The sequence below is a fragment of the Gopherus flavomarginatus genome, chromosome 5, assembly GCF_025201925.1.
Source record: "Gopherus flavomarginatus isolate rGopFla2 chromosome 5, rGopFla2.mat.asm, whole genome shotgun sequence".
Taxonomy (NCBI): Eukaryota; Metazoa; Chordata; order Testudines; family Testudinidae; genus Gopherus; species Gopherus flavomarginatus.
In genome coordinates, this window is record NC_066621.1 from 144874386 (window position 1) to 144896638 (window position 22253).

Consider the following 22253-nt stretch of genomic DNA (forward strand, 5'->3'; position numbering starts at 1 on the left):
CATTTATTTTGGAAGCATTTTGGCTGTAGAGCAGTGTGACCGGAGATATGAATAATTTTTTCATCAAAATCCCACACCAGACAAAACTCATCTGATTTAAAGTTTCATTGTGAAAGATGAACTAAGTGGCTCGCACAAACTCTACCCCAGGTTTGCAAAACTTTTAGAATATCTGGGCAGCCCTGGACTACCTAGGAAACTCCCCCTCCCCAACCATGTCCCTTCTTTCCCCCACACAATCTCCTTTCTCCTGAAGGATCTAGGGCCCTTCTTTCACCCAGGAGTTGGCTCGACATGTTCCTGCTCCCTAACTTCCTCTTTTATGTGTCATTTGGTCGTTTCCTGGCCTCTAGTCATTCCTGTCTCAAAGTCTTTATGAAGCACAGGGCTGATCTGCTCTCCGCATATCAGCTGTCTCCTGGCAAGGTAGAAAGGAAAACCATTCCATTCCTGATACCGCACCTGAACTCAAGCAGGGGCCCGAGACATCATACACAGCTCTACTACAAAAGTTTAGACAGTGTTTTAACAAGAACAACCAAGAGTCTGGTGCCCCCTTAAAGACTAACAGATTTATTTGGGCATAAGTTTTCGTGATGCTCAAATAAATCTGTTAGTCTTTAAGGTGCCACCGCACTCCTCATTGTTTTTGTGGATACAGACTAACACGACTACCCCTCTGATACTTGTTTTAACAAGATTGCTTGATGCTTCAGGGTTAAATAAACCCCAAACTCCAGGCAAATTTCAATTATAAATCCTTAATATTTATGAGGTACATCATCATGCAGTAAAATAACTGGCCAAGAACCATCACATCATGTTTCTCCCTAGATGTGGCTGTACTGTAAATATAGTACTCAGTTGTGCAGTCCTTACTCATGGGACTAGTCCTGCTGAAGTCAATGCTTTTACACATGTGAGCAAGAGATACAGGTTCAAGTTTAAAAAGCCCTTTGCAGCTGGAAGAAAGGTTCTGTATAATGTAAAATTAATATCCTTAACCCTTGTGCAGAGCAAGTTGACAATATATTGCACCTGAATGCAAAATAGTCTGCTAATTGTATTAATGTTACCTCATGGCAACTTTGGAAAAAAATTTTGTTAAAAAAGGAAAAATCCACAATGAAACTAGAAGCAAAAAACTCAGGCTGCAGGTAACTGGTGTGCATGTTGCTTTTGCAAAATGATCATACGACTTGTAATTGATGCAATTTCTTGCAATAACAAAATGTTCCTGACCTTTTGCTGGTTACAAAGCAAATGTACTTTTACTATGTCAAGTAAAATCAAATATCTCTCCTTTCCACTTCCTGCTGGTTCTCAAGGATGCAGTTATATTCTATCCAGCTTAATAAGAAATTTGAACTAAGTCGATTAGATTAGAACATAATAGTTTAAGATGTTGATGGCCACCAAAATGCTCCCTCAATTTTCCTTCTTCAGTACTTTTCCTACATCTATTCAGATACAAGGAAAGAGAGAGTGAGTGAGTGAGTGAGTCAGAGAGAGGGTTTTGAGTATGGCACTAAAGAATCTAGTGGTTTTATTAAATGTAAGGTCAGGAAATAAAATGTGGGTCACAGTCATTTTCCTCTGCTGATCGGTAGGTAGTTCTTGCATTAGACACTGATGATCCCTTTCAAAACATCATGCTGACACAGAAAGAATTCAGTATATTACTCCATAGATTAGAGCCATAGGCAGGCAGGCAGGCAGGCTCTTGTCCTTCCTGGAAGTATAAGCTTAGCAAAGTCTCACTCTACGGTACAGAATGCAGAGGGCTGAATCCTCATCTGCAACAGAGCAGAGCTCAGCATAGCTGAGGGAAGAGGGAAGTGGCTCTAAGGCACTTTGCTGTTGTTCCATGCACTCTAAAGCTGGCTGTGGACCAAACTACTCTTAGTGTGTGCTCCCTCACGGGCCACTACACTGACAAATGAGGATCACCAGAGTGCAGTGTTCTCCTGCCTTGCCCTTGAAATGCCCCCAAGATGCCAATTATGCTGGAGAGGAGGGACAGGAAAGATCTGGCATGGAGCTGGCTAGGACATCTTTATGCTGGACAGGGATTCCTTAACATGGATCTGGTGGCCCAGAGTATTTTACTTTCTTTGCAGAGATTCCAGAATTAAAGAGTTAATTTATTCATGTTTATAAAACACTTTGCGAAAGGTGCTATATGAATACAAGGTATTTTTATTTTTATATCTCATACCAGCCAATGATGTGGTGTGCAGCTTGGGGCCCTGTGACAAGCTTTTGGGGCCCTGAAAACCCTCAATTTTGCTTGCTAACTTATTCAGGTCACTGAATTTTAGCCAGCCTAGAAGAGGGTGCTGAGCCGTGTAGATATCATATACCGTCATGGGTTGTTTTTACTTCTGACGTGTGCAGTTAACATTACAACAAACATTGCAGCAAAATCCAGCAGAAAAGGCTTTCACTTCTGAGTATAAAATCTTCACTTTTCCCAAGTTGCTAATAACTTGTAATGTGCCAGGTCTCTTGCAAGTACAGATGCTATTATCTTTCTATTCTTCTTCTTAAGATTCAGCAGCTCCAAAGCCAACTGGTAACAAAAGAAGCTTCTTTGCAAGAGGTGAAGTCAGAGATGGAAATCTACAGAGAAAATAATGCTACACAGTCCTCTAAAATTCAGACCCTAAAAGCTCAGGTCAAGGAGCTGGAAGAAATCGCTACATCTGTAACCAGTGTAAAGTCACAGTCAGGTGCCTATATTTATACTCTCAAAAGGAAGAACCATGAGTTAAGTGAAAGAGTCTCAGAATTAGAAAAACATCTGAGGTAAGGTTCTAAGTCCCTTTCAAAAGTGTCAGTTTTACCAGACACCAGGTGTGTTAACAATTTGGCTGTAATAGCCTAATGCATGATACGCTCAAAGAAAGAAAAACATTATTGTCTCTCAATATCCACAGGGCCGGCTCTTCCATTTAGGCAACCTAGGCGGTCACCATGGGCACCAGGATTTGGGGGTGCATTTTGCAGCCCTTGGCGGCAATTCAGTGGCGGGGGGTCCTTCTGTGCTCCGCGACCCGCCACTGAAGTGCCCCGAAGACCAGGAGCAAGGAGGGACACCCCCCCCCGACTGCAGAATTGCCACCGATCGGGAACGCGGAAGGACCCCCGCCTACGGCGCCAAAAACCCTGGTGCTGCTCCTGAATATCCAGTGCACCTTTGTTACCCACCACAATGAGTATCTATGTACTGAATGAAAAGAGGGCATTTTGGAGCTACTGGGTCAGATTCTGACTTGAGTTACATAAGTGTTAGTCCTGAGTAGCTACATTGAATCAGTGGAATTACTCAGGAATTACATTAATATGAGTTCAGAATTTTGCTCAAAATACTGTGTTTAAGTTATTACTTTGCTTGCTGTTTCCTTTATTTTAATTCGTGTCCCTCACTCTTGGGGTTCGCTAGATTAAAGAGTTTATCTAGGCCTGCTTCTACAATCCCATTTGAAGTCTTAAAGTTCAGTCATATCCCACTCTTCAGCTGTATTGTGGGAGGGTCAAGGGCCTTGTCATAAGTGTTAAATGGGAGGGTCTGGAAGCTGGGAGAGATCTAATCCACATAGTCCCTCCTGTCAGTCCACTATCTTACCTTGCTATGATCCCTGGCCTCCTTCCAACCTTAAAATACATTGGGGGCCTGATTGTGCCCATGTCTGTTTTGGATCCCATTGGTTGTTTGTATGCTCTGGTGTACAATGAAATCTGGAATGCTTGTAGCCCTGGAGATCTGGTTCTGATCTAGCAGGGCCCTTGTCTACATTAAGATGTTTCCCTTACGGTTATCACGGTTGCTACGATTGATTCAGCTCCACGGGTGGCAATAATAGGGGGAGTATTAAAATACACGTGATAACCACCACATCCTCTACAGCTGCTCTCAGGAGATTTAGACAACACAATGGTCAAAATGCTGGCAGCGGCCTGAAGCCCTGTCTATAGCACTTACAATTATTTTAATGAGAAGTAATTAGTGTCTTCAGTAATATATAGCATATAGGACCATCACTATGACAGTCTATCTTTGGGGATGTTCCTCTATCACTGATACTCAGGCTGCTTTTTAGTTAGTGAAATTATTTTTTTAAATGTATCTCCCCTGATAAAGACGGTGGGTTGAAATCACAGGGGGAAACGTTTTCCTAACTTGAACCTGCTTTGCTCAGCCAGAGAATCCAAAATATACTCTGAGAGATATGTGAGCCCTCAAGCTCCGTGACATTTGCTTATCCCTAGTCATTGCTTTTGACCGTGAGATTTTGGTTTGTGGAATGTTAACATGTTTTATACAGGATGCTTCTGGTGAGGAGAGAAAAAGCAGAGCAAAAAGCAGCCAGCTTGGAGAAGAAGTTGGCAGAGGTCACAGACAAGTTATCCTCTTCCATGAATATAGATATCAAAGGACAAGAAGATCCTTTGGGATTTTTAGTAATAAAGGTAAGAGTACTCTACTCTTCATTTATTTACAGGGATTATGGGGATTGTCGCAGTGACATGCTGTGACAGTTTCTATTGTAAGTTAAATTTTGACTGCCCTGCTTTTCTGAGCACTCTGAAGAATGAAGCTACTGCCTAACATTTTCAATGGTTAGTCTCTGGCCAAGTGAGCCCTTTTTTTAAAGGAAGTTTTTTTTGTCCCAGGTCAAATCCAGAACTGGAAGGGACCTTTCCAACTCTCACACAACAGTGTAAATCTCATGAGAATAGCTGTGTTTATGGAATTTCTGTCATGTTTGGCACCTCACTATCAGATGGCCACCAGAGCTCCTACCTCAAGTACCTGAAGTGCAGCATCTTCCCTCTTGCCCCAGCCACACTATTGGAAGTAGTATAGGCAACAGTGGAATCTGCACCCACGGCACACTTCCCACAGAATACTACTCTCAGCATTGGCAGCTCCACAAAGTGAAACAAACAGGATCTCCTCCACAGGCCTGGAGCCCCCCACTATTTCTCTCTGTTCATATCCATGGAGATGGAGTTTGGCTGAGAGAAGTATTGTGGAAGGGGTGTCTCCCGCAGGTACTCCAGTGTGCTGAAAACAAAGGACTCCAAAAAGATGTGCCATCCCACCTGCAGCCCTTGGCATATTGGGGGAGGGGAATGACAGGATCACCATTTTGCTCCAGCGATCTTCAACTGGTGGAAAGCCTTTGGGAGTCACAGCCAGCTGATGTACATTAGAGCAACCAAAGCCCTCTCAGATACAATAACACTACTTGCAGGATTTGCAGTGCATTACTTGTCCATGAGACTGCATCAGGGCTGGCGCTTCCATTAGGCGACCCTAGGCGGTCGCCTAGGGCACCAGGATTCGGGGGCCGGCATTTTGTGCGCTCCCCATGGGAGCTTCCGGTTCTGCTCCCGTTGCGCCGCCGAAGAAGGACCTTCTGCCAACGTGCCGCAGAAAACAGCAGCAGGCAATTGAGCAGCTCAATGACTGCCGCTGTCGACTGCGGCATTTCGGCGGAGGGTCCTTCTTTGGCGGCGCGATGGGAATGGAACCACAAACTCCCCTGCTCCCTGTGGGAAGAGCACAAAATGCTGCCCCCCGAATTCTGCCTAGGGCGCCAGAAACTCTGGCGCGGCTCCTGGACTGCATGCCTGGTTGGGGACCCCACAGGTGTATTAATGAGCAGAAGGGATGGAGTAAATAAAGAAATGAGGCTGCTAAACTTTTCCGTTGAATGAAATTCATGTTCCAACAGTACATTTTAAATTTGTGTCTCTTCAATATTGGTTTTTAGTCCCCGGTTAAAAGCATAACAATAGCCTCAACTGTTGAAGCTGTGTCTGTAAATGGTTTGCTTTTATTATGCAGTTTCCAATGCTCTTGAAGGAACATTCACTAGAAAAGACAAGAATTGCACTTCTTGAAAAAGCCTTGGCCACTCAAGAAATGGAGCTTAAAGCTACTAGGGAAACAATAGTGAATCTTGTTTCAGAAATGAAAAAGGAGCAAAGAACAGCAGCTGGCCACACTGTACAACTGGGAATACTAAAGAAGGTAAGGGCAATACTTTCCATTTATTTCTTTTACCAACTATCAGTGATACAGTATAGTGGATAAGGACCAGATTGCCTGGTCATATAAGGGAAAGCAAGATGCTCCGTTATTCCTTTTCATTGACTGCCTGTGTTGTGAGTAACAGTGCAGAGAGCGGAGTAGAGCAGCTTCTGCAGGGCTGCTATATACCTCCACTGTTCCAGCTAGCATAGCCATGCAGGTGTGCTGGGGAAGTACCTTGTACCAGTTATTGACCTGGTGCAGAGTAGTTTCTATGTTGAGCAAGGTGGAAGGCAGATTGTGACTCTCATTGTGTAAACAGACTCTTTGGTGTTGGGCCTTACTACAGAGGCTGACCCATGTTAATTTGGGGCCTGCTTTGGGACCTCCTCAGAGGAGGTCCCAAAGCAGACACCACAATGACCAGGGCAGTGATCATGCACCATGCAGGTGTGAGGCTCAAGTAAAAAATTCTAGTGGTGGCCTGACAAAAGGTAGTGAAATATCAAGATTTGATGACACTCATTTTCCTATTTTGGGGATGAACAACTCAGGAGAAAAGGTATGACTTTTTCGCATTATTGGCAGGATTGAAATATTTCGTTTGCACAACTGTACCTGGCAAAATTGTGGCCATCACAATAAGAAAACAATAACCCTCTTTGAATGCTTTAGCAGCACAGATATTATTTAAAGAGGTTGAAAAACCTATCCTGGATACTCGTCTGAATGAAACAGGAGCCCCTCCAAAGAGGCCATGCTGACAGACTGAGAAATATTGTGTTACTGTAATTTTCCTGCCTTTAGGAGAAGGATGGGGCTGTATTGACCAAGAAGACCTTTGAAAGGAATAACACCATTCCCTCAGAAAGATTGAAAGACAAGCAAATAGCTTGGGATAACTGTTGCCAAGAACTGCTTCATAAAGAGAAAAAATTCACTGAGTTAGATAGAATTCTGCATGCCTCCATATATGAGACTAAAACTACACAGACCCTATATCAAACCTTCATCAGTCAACTGGCTACACTCCTGAGCAACACCTTCATAACTGTGGCTGGGACAGAGGAAGCTATTAAAGAAAGGATACAAGAAATCTGTGGCAGTGAACATTCTTGGAAATCTGTGAGTACAGTACTATCAAACCTAGCCTTTATTTCTGCCATTTTGGTAAATCTGTTCTGAGACCTGTGTTGTTCAACATATTCATAAATGATCTGAAAAAGGGGGTAAACAGTGAGGTGGCAAAGTTTGCAGGCAATACAAAATCATTTAAGATATTTAAGTCCAAAGCTGACTGCAAAGAGTTACAAAGGAGTCTCACAAAACTGGGTGACTGGGCAGCAAAATGGCAGATGAAATTCAGTGTTGATAAGTACAAAGTAATGCACATTGGAAAACATAAGCCCAAGTACATGTACAAAATGAAGGGATCTAAATTAGCTATTACTACTTAAGAAAAAATCTTGGCATCATCATGAATCATTCTCTGAAAACATAGACTCAATGTGCAGCAGCAGTCAAAAAAGCTAACAGAATGTTAGGAACCATTAAGGAAGGGATAGATAATAAAACAGATATCATAATGCCACTCTATAAATCCATGGTACGCTGATACCTTGAATACTGTGTGCAGTTTTGGTCACCCTACCCTCCCAACCCTCCCAAAATATTAGAATTTGAAAACAAACAGAGAAGGGCAACAAAAATTATTAAGGGTATGGAACAGCTTCCATATGAGGAGAGATTGAAAAGACTCGGACTATTCATTTTAGAAAAGAGATGACTAAGTGGGGATATGATAGAAGTCTATAAAATCATGAATGGTGTGGAGAAAGTGAATACAAGAACCAAGGATCACACAATGAAGTTAATAGGCAGCAGGTTTAAAACAAACACAAGGAAGTAGTTCTTCACACAATGCACGGTCGACTTGTGAAATACATTGCCAATGGACGTTGTGAAGGCCTATAGTATAACTGGGTTAAAAAAAGAGTTAGATAAGTTCGTGGAGGATAGGTCCATCAGTGGCTATTAGCCAAGATGATCATGGATGTAACCCCATGCTCTGGGTGTCCCATAACCTCTGACTGACAGAAGCTGGGACTGGATGACAGGAGATGGATCACTTGATAATTGCCCTGTTCTGCTCATTCCCTCTGAAGCATCTGGTATCGGTTATTGTTGGAAGACGAGATACTGGGTCAAATGGCCCATTGGTTTGACCCAGTACAGCCATTCTTATGATCTTATTTTATTTTGTGAATAAAAACAATGGGACAAATTCATCCCTACTGAAACTTTGCTGACTTTAGTGGGATGACAGTAGGGAAGGATTTGTTGTATTATTACACAAAACAATATTATAAAGAAATATACTTATATTACTTATATTTTAGGAACAGTTCAAGAAAGCAAACAAATGGATTTAATTATGTAAAACTGAAGGCTGAGAGGTAACATAGTGTTTCAACAATTTTTTACAGCTAGAACAAAATGCTTACTGGTACACTAATTTTGATTCCCACAAATAGTGAGTTGAAGACTTGTAGAATGCAGAAAACCCCATTTAATTTTTTTGTGAAAGGAGAGAAGGTCTAATTTTAAAAGCATTCTCTCCTCCACCATGCACGTGTGAGGCTCAAGTAAAAAATTTTACTCTACTCTGCGCTGGTTAGGCCTCAGCTGGAGTATTGTGTCCAGTTCTGGGCACCGCATTTCAAGAAAAATGTGGAGAAATTGGAGAAGGTCCAGAGAAGAGCAACAAGAATGATTAAAGGTCTTGAGAATATGACCTATGAAGGAAGGCTGAAAGAATTGAGTTTATTTAGTTTGGAAAAGAGAAGACTGAGAGGGGACATGATAGCAGTTTTCAGGTATCTAAAAGAGTGTCATCAGGAGGAGGGAGAAAACTTGTTCACTTTAGCCTCTAATGATAGAACAAGAAGCAATGGGCTTAAACTGCAGCAAGGGAGATTTAGATTGGACATTAGGAAAAAGTTCCTAACTGTCAGGGTAGTTAAACACTGGAATAAATTGCCTAGGGAGGTTGTAGAATCTCCATCTCTGGAGATATTTAAGAGTAGGTTAGATAAATGTCTATCAGGGATGGTCTAGACAGTATTTGGTCCTGCCATGAGGGCAGGGGACTGGACTCGATGACCTCTCGAGGTCTCTTCCAGTCCTAGAGTCTATGAACCATGTGATCACTGCAGGAAGACAGCAAGTTGTACAATTCCTACATACACCAAAATGAAATGGTCTCCCTTTGTGTTCAATGAGGGGTGAAAATCTATAGCCTTTGTTTTCAGGAGGTCAGACTAGATTGTCATAATGGTCTTAAAAATCTATTAGCTCATTTTTTTCCTATGTTGGAGCTTTCCTCAGTGTTTGGGGGGGAGGAAAGGAAATCAGGGAGACAGTTATGAAATGAAGCATAACTCCAGTAGCTCCTGTAGAGTTACGCCAGATTTACGCCAGTATAGCAGAGGATAAATTTGGCCCATTGTGTCTCTTTACTATTAGAACTTTTTTTAGGCCAGAGCTAACTAAAAATAATGCACGTTAGCAGAAATGCAAGAATTAATTTTATACAAATAGCTTAGCAACACTAACAGTATTATATGCATAAATAAGAATTGAAAGAAAATAACCTTTGACAATATAAACTCACCCTTACTGAAGCAACAAAGAATCATACGACCTTGCTTTAAATTACAGATGGATTAATATTTTTATTTTGTGACTAATCCTATAACGACAATGGGCCAGTTTCATTCCTAGTGAAACTTCACTGACTTTAGTTACATCTGTAGAGCACAGATGTACTGAATTTGAAAAGTCAGTCTTAAAACAGCTTGAAGCACTTACCTGTTAACACTCTGGTATGCTGATACAGCCACTGCGGTCTCCCACTTACAATATGTACTGAGTATTGTGGCATTGAATAAGATGAGAAAATAATGAACTGCCAATGATATATCTGATCAGGGAGAAGATCCATCCATTTCTAAATTAAGAGAAATTATTGGAAGAACATTTGCAGTAATAGTTTAAATATTTCCCCCTCTACATTATAAAAAAAGGTAAATGAATAATTTTGTAAATAATTGTCAAAGAAACTGTCAGTAAATGTAATGATATATTTAGCAACATTTCCCATTATATCTGTAATATTTAGTCTCTTCCTCAAAAATTTCAAACTAGAAACAAACTCTTAGCCAAGATTCTTCTGTGAAATTGTAAACTAAAATATTCTCCAATATGAATTAGAATAGCATCTGCTGTCACACTATGTAGCTAAATATTATAAGATTTTGTTCATACATCATGGCATAACAATTGGTTTTAAGAAAGATATTCAGCATACTATTGCACTATGGCATAATGTTTACTCCTGGAGGAACTGTGCATCACTGTGCATCTGCAGAATTCATGGCCCCCGCAGATTTCTTTGCTGACCGGCAGAAAAATGACTTCTGACGGGGAAGCAAAAGGAAGCTGCAGGAGTGGTCATGTGTCCACCCCCTGGCAATGCAGACTGGTCAGTCTGGGTACCCAGAGCAGCTGGTAGAGACGTAAATCACTGCCTGGGAGGGGAAGACACTTGGTAGTCATTGGTGTGAGAGAGAGAGAGACACTCTGTCTCTCTCGCTTGCTATTGCAACACACTCGGCATGGCAGGGCAGGGCTTTGGGGTATTTCTGAAGAGATAGGCATGGGGCAGGTTCTGTTCCCTCAGGCAGAGGAGAATGTAGCAGCCTGCCTGCTTAGTGAATTGTTCCTATTGTTCTTAGTGAATTCCCCAGGGGTATAAAACTGTAAAAATTTTAAGGCTCCTTGCATTGCCTGAGTGGTGTAAAGGAGACATTGTAAAGGACAGTATGGCCTTATAAAGGCTTATGGTGTTTTAGTGATTAGAACTGGTCTAAATTTTTGGACTAAAAAAAATTTCCTATCAAAATTTGCTCCATGAACTGCTTGCAACTGATCTTTTTGGAAATAGTCAGAAGCCAGTATAAATTGTGAGTTTGAGTCCCCAGCCCCCACTTGCTCTTCAGTTGTCTATGATGTAACACTGAGCATATGACTGCATATATTTTTTGACTGATAATTAGAAGGGTTAATACTAGCTACATTATTATTAGACAGAGGAGTTTGGTGATTTCCTCCACGCTTCCCACTCCCATTCTCCATCCATTGTATTGTAGTTTAAATTACCAAATAATTGAAACTAGCTGGATTTTATTGCATTATTTTGACCAAAAATATGCAGAATTTTAAAATATTGTGTGCAAATTTTTATTTATTTAATTTATTTATTTTGGGTGCAGCATTTTTAATTTTTTGGCACAGAATTCCCCCAGGAGTAAATGTTGCACAATTGGCCTGCAGCATTATGGAAGATTTCATCTCCTCAGATACATCAGACATTGGCTATTGCTGGAGGCAGGATACTACACTGGATGGACTATTGATCCCTTCCTATATGGCAGTCCAATGTTCTTAAACTAACTTGTATTTTAATCCTCTGGGACAAAATAGCATTGCCTTTATTATGACGTTTGTGACAATACATAGTCCAAATTTTGCACTGTGCTTCATGGGTGCATTAGGAGAGGTAACTTCTTTCTTCCAGTTCTTTAGCGGGGCGGCATTCCTATCTAGCCCACAATAGAGGGCTTGGGAGGAGGATGGACTCCTATGATGAAACGTGTCCCAAAATGGGGCATAATTGGCTGACTAGGGGCTATGGACAGTGCCTCAATAGTCAGTGCACATTCTGCCATTGGAAGCATGCAGTAGCCTTATACATGCATTGGTCCTTTTCAAAAGAGCAGTCTTCATCCTCAAATGTTGCATAGGATGGCTGAGCACACACTGGACTGTGTTTCTGGTTACCTTCACAGTGCTGGCAGGGATTTGGCCCTAAGAAGAGTAGTTCTGAAACTCTCTTGAAGGTGGATATATCAGAACATAAGGATGCCAGGAAGTAACAAGTATGTCCAAGTGCCAAATTGCTGTCTTTTACCCATAGAAAACTGATGAGCTGCAGCAGAAAATTCTCTCACTAACCAGTCAGCTAGAGCAGCAGCATGATCTATAACATGAGGCTCTGAGTAAATCCTATAAAGCTGAAGAAGTGCTTCAAAAACAAAAGGGATCCCTAAAGCGCATGGAAAAAAAGCTTGCTGCAGAAGATTTGCTCTTAGAGAAATTTATCTCTGAAAGGAAGAAAGTAAGGAGACTTCTTTATTGTTCACACCGATTTCTCGCAATAGAAACACTGACACTAAAGAATCAAACTGCATTTAGCCCTGATTAGGCAGAGGAACTGGGTAGAAAGCAGGGAGGGCCCAGTCTTGCAAGGTGTTGACACAGCCCTCAACTTTCATTGACTTTCATTGGCACTGAGGGTGCTCAGCACTTTGCAGGAGGCACTCACAGGTTCTGCAAGGACAGTCTCCAGGGAAAAGGCCCAGTGTGTAAATATATTGGCAGATTTCCAGTGCTAGTGGCCAGTGAGGGATTAGGGTCATGAGAGATACAAACAACATAAACTTCTTATCTTACAACTGTACATCCTTTCTTTTCTTTTTACCTTCCATGTTATCCCATTCTCTTCTTCACTCTCTTCCTCTCGTCATCGTTCTCCTTTTTACATTCTCATCTCTTCCTGTCTGTCCCCTTAGCCTTTGCTCTCATGCTTTCTCAGATAGATCTCTACATTTTCCTCCTCCTCCATCATCTCTCTTTTCTTCCCATCATCCCTGCATAGCTCCTTCCCTTCCCCAGCTTTCCAATGTTGTGAGTGGCAGCACCCACTGTCTTGAAGTGGTTTCCATTATATGCAGGGTTTACTATTTTGTTCAATGGCTTTCAGCACCGCCACTCTAAAAATCGTTCCAGTGCCATTGCAACCAGGCAGTGTTTGTATGGAATGTCTGCCATGGGGGAAAAGGGAAGCAAACAGCACAACCGCCCCACTTTTCACTGGTTTTAGGGCCTTCTATTCTTTCTTCCCCTTTTTGTTCCTCCTGCTGCTAGGTAGCATCTAGCTTATAATACATCTAGGCAGATGGCTCTCTAACCTGCTTTAATTGATTGTGACTAACAAACACTCCCATAATGCACCAGCTGAATAAGTATGGGGAGAAACTTAAAAATTGTAGCAATAGGTATGTCATGTGTATTATGAGTTTCAAAGCACTGAATGCAATTTAAAGAGTCTTTATGTATTATAGCAGGGTGCACTTTGTTCATGGTCCTGGTCTGGCACTACAGATGCTGTTCAGACTTCACTGGTTAGGTATTGACGCTGTGCAGTTTATTTAAGTTCCTTCCATCAATATCTTTACAGTTCATGCAACAATACTACTTAAAACATCCCTTGTACCATCAGCCCTTTCACCCAGAGCCCGAGAGGAAAAGTCTCCCTTCCTTATGTGCTCTCTAGGGCCTGGTCTACTCTAGAAAATTAGGTCAGAATATCTGTACTGCTATGGGGTACCACTGAATTATGCAGTTAAACTGACCTAACCCCTGGTGAAGACAGCACATAGCTACTGCCTCTCAGGGAGGTGGATTACCTACACCAACAAGAGAACTCTTCCTGTCAGCATAGGTAGCATCTTCACTGAAGCACTGCATTGGTGCCACAGTAGCAGTTTATGTGTAGACAAGCCCTACGTCTGAGCTCAGGCAACCCTGCTCCTCTCTTCCTGCACTTCCTTCCTGGGCCTTTTTATCAACACTCAGCTGATCGGATAATGAATCCTTAGTGCAGAAGCCTGCCAGCCTGATTAGATAGTTCAATCACACCTCTCTGGGGAACCAATTAGTGCCAGAGTGATCAGAGTTCTGGCTCACTTCTAGCTCCCAGCACTCTGTCACATTGACATTTTTTATACTTATACAGGAAAATGTATAAATGTCTTTGCAGAAAATGTATTTCAAATAACAAGGATGTGAAGTAATAAAAGGGGGGGGGAACAAGTCAAAAGAAACTAAAAAGGAAAGTTACTCTTAAATGACCTATTTGTAACCTTGACTAGAATCATGATAAAGTTTGTTTAATACATTTTACTCACTTGCTTCTTATGCAGCACATGGGGTTTCTACAAGAGTTGACAGAGAAGCTACAGATTAATCAGGTTAGCTCACCAGAAAGTCTGCACTGCCAATATGAAATGCTCTTAAACAAAGCAGAACAGCTCAGTAAACTGGATATGGAATATCTTCTTGAGAACAAGAACTGTATCTTTAATTTGCAGAAGAAGGTCAGTGTAAATTCTCATTTTCACATTTTAAAGACCATTTCTCTTCTTGAGAATGGCTGATCAATATTAGTAAGCTGCATGAGTCTTGTGGTAATGTCTGCACTTCTGTCATAAACCACTGGAGGAACTAGATGAATAGAAAATACATTCTTCTTCCAATTGAAGTGTAAATCTTGGTAACTGACACAGAATTTGTAATTTTCCCCTGAAAATGTCAAAGATAGCATAGTTCAAATCACTTTATGATTTTAGTACTGGGTTATAAATAGGAATTCTGGGCAAGTTTTCACCGAATGAATGTTTGTTCCCTGATGTCTGGTATTAATGTATATACTTACTAAATAAAACTTCTCACACAAACTGAATAATCAATCCAAGGTAACATTTTTCATGTGGTTTAACACTTCAACCCCAGAAAACACTTTAGGTTAAATTCAGGGATGAGCACTCAGCCCAAGTAATATGTACTTTTTTGGAGAGAGAAGGAAGGAAAAGGAATTCCATGGATGAAGTAGCCCTTTCTGGTACAACATGCCCTGGCTGCAGGGATGTGTAAAAAGGAGAGGAACTAAAGATATGTGCAGTGATGGGTTTGTCCCAATCTTTCCTCCTCTTCAGTCTACTTCTGCCCCACCCTCTCTGCTTTAAAGGGTGCCTCCACAGAGTTGAACTCCATGCCACGCAGAGTTATGCAATACACAGGACAAGCCATGGTTGTAATGTTTCAGGATTCGGTCTTCTTCAGGTAGAAGATGGGATGGAACAAGAATAATATTTTTAAAGGCTACTGCCAACAATGTTCAAGTACATATTTAGGGGTTCTTCTGAAGCAAATACTGGATGAAAAGCTCTGGTCGGCACTGTTTAAAATAGGGTTTATCCTTAGTAGTCAGGATAAAGTGTAGTGGGTGAACATGTTAAGTGCATCACACACAGATGTTTTATGATTTTTTTTTCTGGTAAGTTTTATCAAACAAAGCTGAGTCTTTTCCCTGCTTCACAAGTGAAGAGGGAGGGTCTGTGATTTAAAAAAAAAACTGCTATTAGAATACTGGAATATTTTCAGTGCTTAAAGAATCGTAATAGACTTCCCGAACATCAGCTAAAGCATTAAAAGTCAGCCTATTAAAACGATAAACCTAATACATGCATAAAAGACTTCCCCAATAGCAATATACATGCTTAAAGGCAACTGTGGCTTAGACAAATCAGGTACTATGTCATCCTGACCTCTCACTCAAAGCTACTCACCAGGGTATTTTTGTTTTAGGTAAGAAGAAATGTCAAACGTTAACAGCAGGAATTCAAATCTTTTATAGCATATCCTGTATAAAAAAACCCCACCCTCTCTTAATGCAGGTAAATTCTCAAAGGGAAAAAATCAAAATGAAGAATTGGCAGATAGAACAACTGACAGAGAAGATCAAACAGTTTGAAAAAGGAAAAGAGCAACAGGTCTGCTTGAATGCTGGGCAGGATCCACAGAGCCTGAAAGCCCAGAAAGAAACTGAGAAACTTCAAGAACAGTTTAAGGAAATGAAAATGTCAAATCAAACTCTCCAGGCAAAATTTGTGAGTGTAAATGATCTCAAAGTAAGTACAGCAATCTGTGAAATCAGATGAGAAATGGCTGCTAATTAAATTCAGGGAATTCAGCCTTTTCTCTTCTATTTCTAAGGTAATTAGTGTTTTAGGCCATAGCTTTTTTAAAACATTTTTTTGCAGAACAAAACCATAGAAGAACTCAGTAAATTTTGGAAAAAGTTGAAAAGATTAAGGAGAAAACAGTTAGAAAGGTGGTCAGTTTGAAAACAGAACTAGACTACACAGAACATGAGGCAAGGAAGGAAAAAGAGAGGGCCCATCATATGTTGGAAGCAGTCACTAATGAGCTCCACGTAGCAAAAAGAGCACTTGAAGAAGTAGCAAGAAGAGAAAAACAGGTACTTTCCTCCCATTGCTATTAAAGCAAATCATTAATGTCTTTTTAGCAACTCTTAAAAAGCTGATGAAATAGTTTTTAGTGCTTCTGGCCCATGTTAGTTGCAACTCAGTTCACACAGTTGTAGCTTAAGGAGTTTTTAAGAGACTTATTCAACAACCTGAAAAAAAGGATTTTTATCCCAAAGATATCATGAACTGTGTTGCAGAAGAAAAGAGGAATATCACAAGCACCATATTATTCCCTAAAAGGTAATTAGAAGTTATCGAGATTTTTTAAAAGGGGGGCGGGAAAGAAAACAATTCTAGTTCTTTAATTAAAAATTTGTCTAGGTGCAGATTTTTTTTTTACCCTAAAACTGATTCTAGCAAAATTCTTATCACATCCACATCCTTATTACAATTATTGTGTGAAAGTAAGTGATATCTTTTGCGTTTCTTGTTGTAGTTCTTTGTAGCTTGTTGACTTTAGAGAAGCCATTACGAAGATTATGAAATTTCCCATAAATACATTGGCTATATCAGACAAGGAGATCATCAGACAACTAAAGCAACTTATACAAGCCTATGAAATTTCTAAAGTTACTTCTAACAATGAATCAAAACTTTCATGTGGTTTTACAACTGGATTTGAGAATCAGTAATGTGTATTTTGCTTCTTCTCAACGCAACCTAGATTTTAGTGAGGGTTTCTAGATTTCTGTAATATCATAGATATCATAATCTAGTGATTAGTGCACTTCTAGTCTGGATTATATTCCTGGTTCTGTCACTTAATTGCAATGATACCTTGGGCACTCTCTGGCTCAGGTTCCCGAGACAATACTTATCTGCCATAAAGTGGTGTTCTGAGCCTTAATTATTCGTTTAATGCTTTGAAATCCATGGACGAAAGACACCATATAAGGATAAAGTATTGTAATATTAATTTTGACAAATCATCAAACAATTTCTGAAGAGTACCACCTACTAAATAATTTAAATGTATTATTTTCACCATGATCTATAGTACTTAATAAAAAAAAGGCATGCACTATATCAGGGGTCGGCAACCTTTCAGAAGTGGTGTGCCAAGTCTTCATTTATTCACTCTAATTTAAGGTTTCACGTGCCAGTGATACATTTTAACGTTTTTAGGTCTCTCTCTATAATATATAATTAAACTATGGTTGTATGTAAAGTAAATAAGATTTTTAAAATGTTTTAAAAGCTTCATTTAAAATTAAAATGCAGATCTTATCAGTTTAGTATGATCCTTGCCCTTGCTTTTCCTTGCTGAGTTTTCCAATGTCTGGCACATATTTGGATACTTTAAGCTGCACACAGGCTTCTGAGTGATCAGCTGTTAACTGGTTCCGAGAGGGACAGAGGACAGATTTCATGTGTAAAATACCTGTTCACACAGGTATGTAGTTCCAAATGCTGAAAGCATTGCAAACACAATTTTCTTCAAACAGTTAAATTTCACTGGCAGGGACATCCAGCAGATCAGAATAGAGGCCCCATGATTTCTCTCGATAACTTTAAGTGAACTCTGCAGATCTCCACACATTGATGCCCACATTTCTGAGCTTTTTAATTGAATGAGCCGCATTTCAAAATCTTCCACATCCATCCACTGAAATACAGACAAATCCAAGTCACTTTCATTGAACTTTTCAGGTTTAATTAGAAAAGAAAGCATTAGGCCAAATCGCTGGAAATCTGTCAGAAAATTCTGATTCCACTTCTTGCATGTACATTCCAATCTCATCAACACTGACTGTGCAATGTGTCGATAGCTCTTTTATGTATTGTAAGTAGCGGAAAGTTGAAGTTTGAATATCCTGAGAAGAAACGGCTAGTTTTACAACAAATGCCTTCCAGGTTTCATAAAGATCCAGAACTGTTTGCCGTACACCCTGGAGATGGAGATTGAGTTTGTTTAGATGAGCGGTGATGTCAGTTAGAAACATGAGCTTACACAGCCATTTGTCATCATCCAGTTTGGGGTAGTTTTGTCCTTTTTCTGACAAAAAGTGCACCAAAACCTTGCCATGACTTAGCCACCAAATGTTGCTGTGAAGTGGAATGTTATTATAAGCACTGTCCATCTCTTCTAGCAGTGCTTGAAACTGTTTGTGAGTCAAAGCAGATCGAGCAACAAGGACATTCACAATTTGCACTACTGTATTCATCACATCATTAAGCTTTGAATTAGAAATTATAGCACATAGGTTTTCTTGATGGATGATACAGTGAAATTTGACTGTCGGGCAGCCAATTTGATCTTCAAGTAACTTTACAAATCCCTTCTGTTTTCCAGTCATGGCAGGAGCTCCATCTGTTGTCATGCAAGATATTTTTCTGATGTCAACTGCTTCTTCTTCAAAATGATTTACAAAAGTTTCCGCTATATCTTCCCTCTTTGTTGTGCCATGTTGGGGTTTTAGGCAACAAAGTACCTCTTGGATTTCATTGGAAGCATGGTATCTTGCGATAACTGCCAAACGTGGAACGTCGTTTATATCCACGCTCTCCTCAACTGCAATGCTAAACACTGCTGTGCCCTTTAATGCAGTCGTCTGCTTTTCCTTAATGTTTTCTGCCATTTTGCTTACGCATCTCTCAACTGTTCTAGCAGAGACAGGCAGTTCTTTTATTCTAGATACACATCTTTATTTGGCAAATCATTGAACAAAACCTCCCAACTGCTGAGAAAAACTTCTTTTATATATTCCCCATCTGTAAACGGCTTTCCGTTTTTTGCAATGCACTGTGCAATCCTGTAACTTCCTTCTGTGGCTTGATTGTTACTTACACTTAAGCATTTAAAAACACCGCTTTGCTTCTCATATCCTGCTACTGCCTTTTTTATTGATTCAGTCTTGTCTGCTTCGTCAAGAAAGGTTTTCTCATGCTTCGTTTGAAAATGTCGAACGCTTGATGTGCGATAAACACTTTCACAACAGAAAGCACAAACAGCACGGTCCTTCTTTTGAATAAGTCCAAATGTGTCTGTCCAAGAAGGCTGAAATGAATGGACATCTAACTTTGCTTTCTTAGGAGCTGACATTTTGTCAAATGTACCCCTCAACTTACAGTGGGAAAAAAAATTGCGACAGATGCAGTGCACTGTTCCACGTGATGTGATAGTGATGCAAGCAGCAAATCAGGACTTAAAAATATCCCAGTACAGTGGAGCTGGAACAATTTTTAAGGTGAGGTTGGGCAACAGCTGGGGGTGGCTGCAGAGCCCTGGGCTGGCAGCCAGGATCGTAGAATGGCAGCCGAGCCCCCGGGACCAGTGGCCAGAACCTGGGGTTGGCAGTGGTCTGAGTGGGGCCAGTGCACAGGATCCCGGGTGTCCGGGTGCTGGCGTCCGGGACCTCAGGCCAGTAGCAGAGCCCTGGGACCAGTGGCCAGGACCTGGGGCCAGCAGCAGGCTGAGCAGGACCAGCGTTGGGACCCCGGGTGGCACGGGGCTGGCATCTGGGACCCCAGGCCGGCAGCAGAGCCCCCAGGCCGGCGGCCAGGACCCGGGCAGTGTGAGTGCCACTCAAAATCATCTCATGTGCTGCCTTTGGCATGCATGCCATAGGTTGCTGACCTCTGCACTATATCCGCAGCTGGCGTAATTCATGGCCCCATGAATTTTTTGTAGATTAGCCTGGATTTGTCAGCAGTTAGAAATAAATATCATGGGCCACACATTTTTAAAGCAGAGGCAAAGCTCTGCATATTAATCCACCAACAGTACATGCATGTTGTGGGTCAGGAGCGAAATTATAACATGTGAATTACCAATAACATCATTTTCTCATTTAGTATATTTCCAAAAGCATGGCCTGAATTTTAGAAGTGCTATGCAATCCCAACTCCATATGAAATCAATGGGAGCTATAAATGCTCAATACCTCTGAAAATTAAGCTTTTGCCTTTTAACCCGCTCTTAGTATTTTTATATAAATTTTATTGTTTTTTCTTAGTTATTACTGTTGTTTTTACTCTATTGCATTTTATTTATCTCATGACAATATTTCTGTTATTTGTCTCTCAATTGTTGATTTTATTTTTATAAATATTATTTTAGATTTTCTTTTATACATTCCTTTACTCCCCATTGTTTATTATTGTTATTTAGACAGTGGCAGTATTCCAAATGTGCTAGGGGTTCTCCAAACATCTGAGGTCCCATTTCTTGCCCTTAAGAGTCTACGGTGTAAAAAGACAAAGACAGACAAAAGTTGTGGAAAACAGACATGACATACAAGTAAAGTGAGCAAAGCGATAATGCAAACGAGTATTTTAGTTTGTATAGTTTAAATAACTATTTGCCCTCTATAATTCAGCCATTTTATCATTTTCTCACACAAGTCCCAAGTTCATTTCCTGTGTCCCATGCCCTTTCACCTAACATTCAGCCTTCTCTCTACATATAGATGAGCAGTTCATTTATGAGGTAAAATAATAATTAATAATAATACTAATAAGAGAAGGTTACTCACCTTGCGCAGTAACTGAGGTTCTTTGAAATGAGTGTCCCTGTGGGTGCTCCACTCCAGGCGTTGGTGCGTTTCTGTGGAGCACACACAAGGACATCTCTCGAAGAAGAATAAAAAACACAAGAGATGAATTACTCTGATAATTTCTTGTAAGGATTACTAAGAAAATGGGAATATAGGAGGGATTTAAATGAGGAGAGGTTGGTGGCATTGTAGACTAGCCCAAGCACGGTGTTCCATGTGTAAGATGTGGCATAAGAAGGAGCTCTGAAGACAGTTGTGCCTGAACCAGGCAAATGGCATAACTCTTACATATCATTAGCTCTTATCTTTCCATTTTGTCTTGCTGCGTTATTTCTAATTTTTATAGGATACCTCTGATTATTACAGATACTGTGTTACAGTGACATCTTCTTCCCCAAATCCACTAGTGTTCATTCAAAACTGAAGGGATCCAATGAAGATGGAGACAGACATCTGGATTTTTGACACACCTCAATTTGCCTTTTAAAATATTTAACTTGAGCCCATGTGTTCTTCTTATTAAAGAAATTAATGTGAGAATATTGGTAATTTTCGGTGAATCCTAGAGACTCTAGAATTCTGATCAGAAGATTTCTCTTCTTCTCCTCTGATAGTATTCTTCATCAACCAACCATCTCATGAATTCCCAACTCTGCAGTGCCACTACACTGCAATCATAGATACATATTTTAGGTGGGTGTGACATTCCCCAGGGTACAATCTGGACTTTTGAACAGCTCAATTCTCAATTGTCCCTACAATTCTCCAACTTGGGGTTCTTTTTATGTTGCTTTGCTATGAGAGCAGCCACTCCTGGCTTGTTCACACACAACCTCCCATGATATGAGTTCCCTAGCCTGAATTGTATTGCAAGGTGACCCCAGCAAATTTGCAGTCCCAGACTTGTCCGCAGAAATGTGCATCTTGGATTGCCCAGCAACCTCCTGTACAATACAGTGCTTATAGGAAGTTTGTCATTTAATTAACAGAAAATGGTATGTACAAACCCTGTTATCTCAAATAAAGGTTCCCAAACACTTCAATCCAAACACACACTGATTTAGTTAAAACAATAGAACAGGTTTATTACCTACAGAAAAATAGATGTAAGTGATTACAAGCAATGATGCATAAAAGTCAGAACTGGTTACAAAGAAATAAAAGGTAAAGGGAAACTAATTTCTAATTTAACAAGTGAGAAAGGCTAAAAGCCAAGTAGAGTTGGACCTTGCAAAGGGAATTAAAACCAATAGTAAAAGGTTCTATAGCCATATAAATAAGAAGAAAACAAAGAAAGAAGTGGGACAGCTAAACACTGAGGATGGAAAGGAAGTTAAGGATAACCTAGGCATGGCCCAATATCTAAATAAGTACTTTGCCTCAGTCTTTAATAAGGCTAATGAGGAGCTTAGGGGTAATGGAAGGATGATAAACAGGAATGAGGATATGGAGGTGGATATTACCACATCTGAGGTAGAAGCC

At 40.5% G+C, this 22253-nt stretch overlaps 1 pseudogene; it reads left to right on the forward strand.

The window, feature by feature from the left end:
* The first annotated feature begins 294 nt into the window (after positions 1 to 294).
* Positions 295 to 21195, forward strand: LOC127052417 (coiled-coil domain-containing protein 170-like; annotated as a pseudogene).
* Positions 21196 to 22253: the final 1058 nt, after the last annotated feature.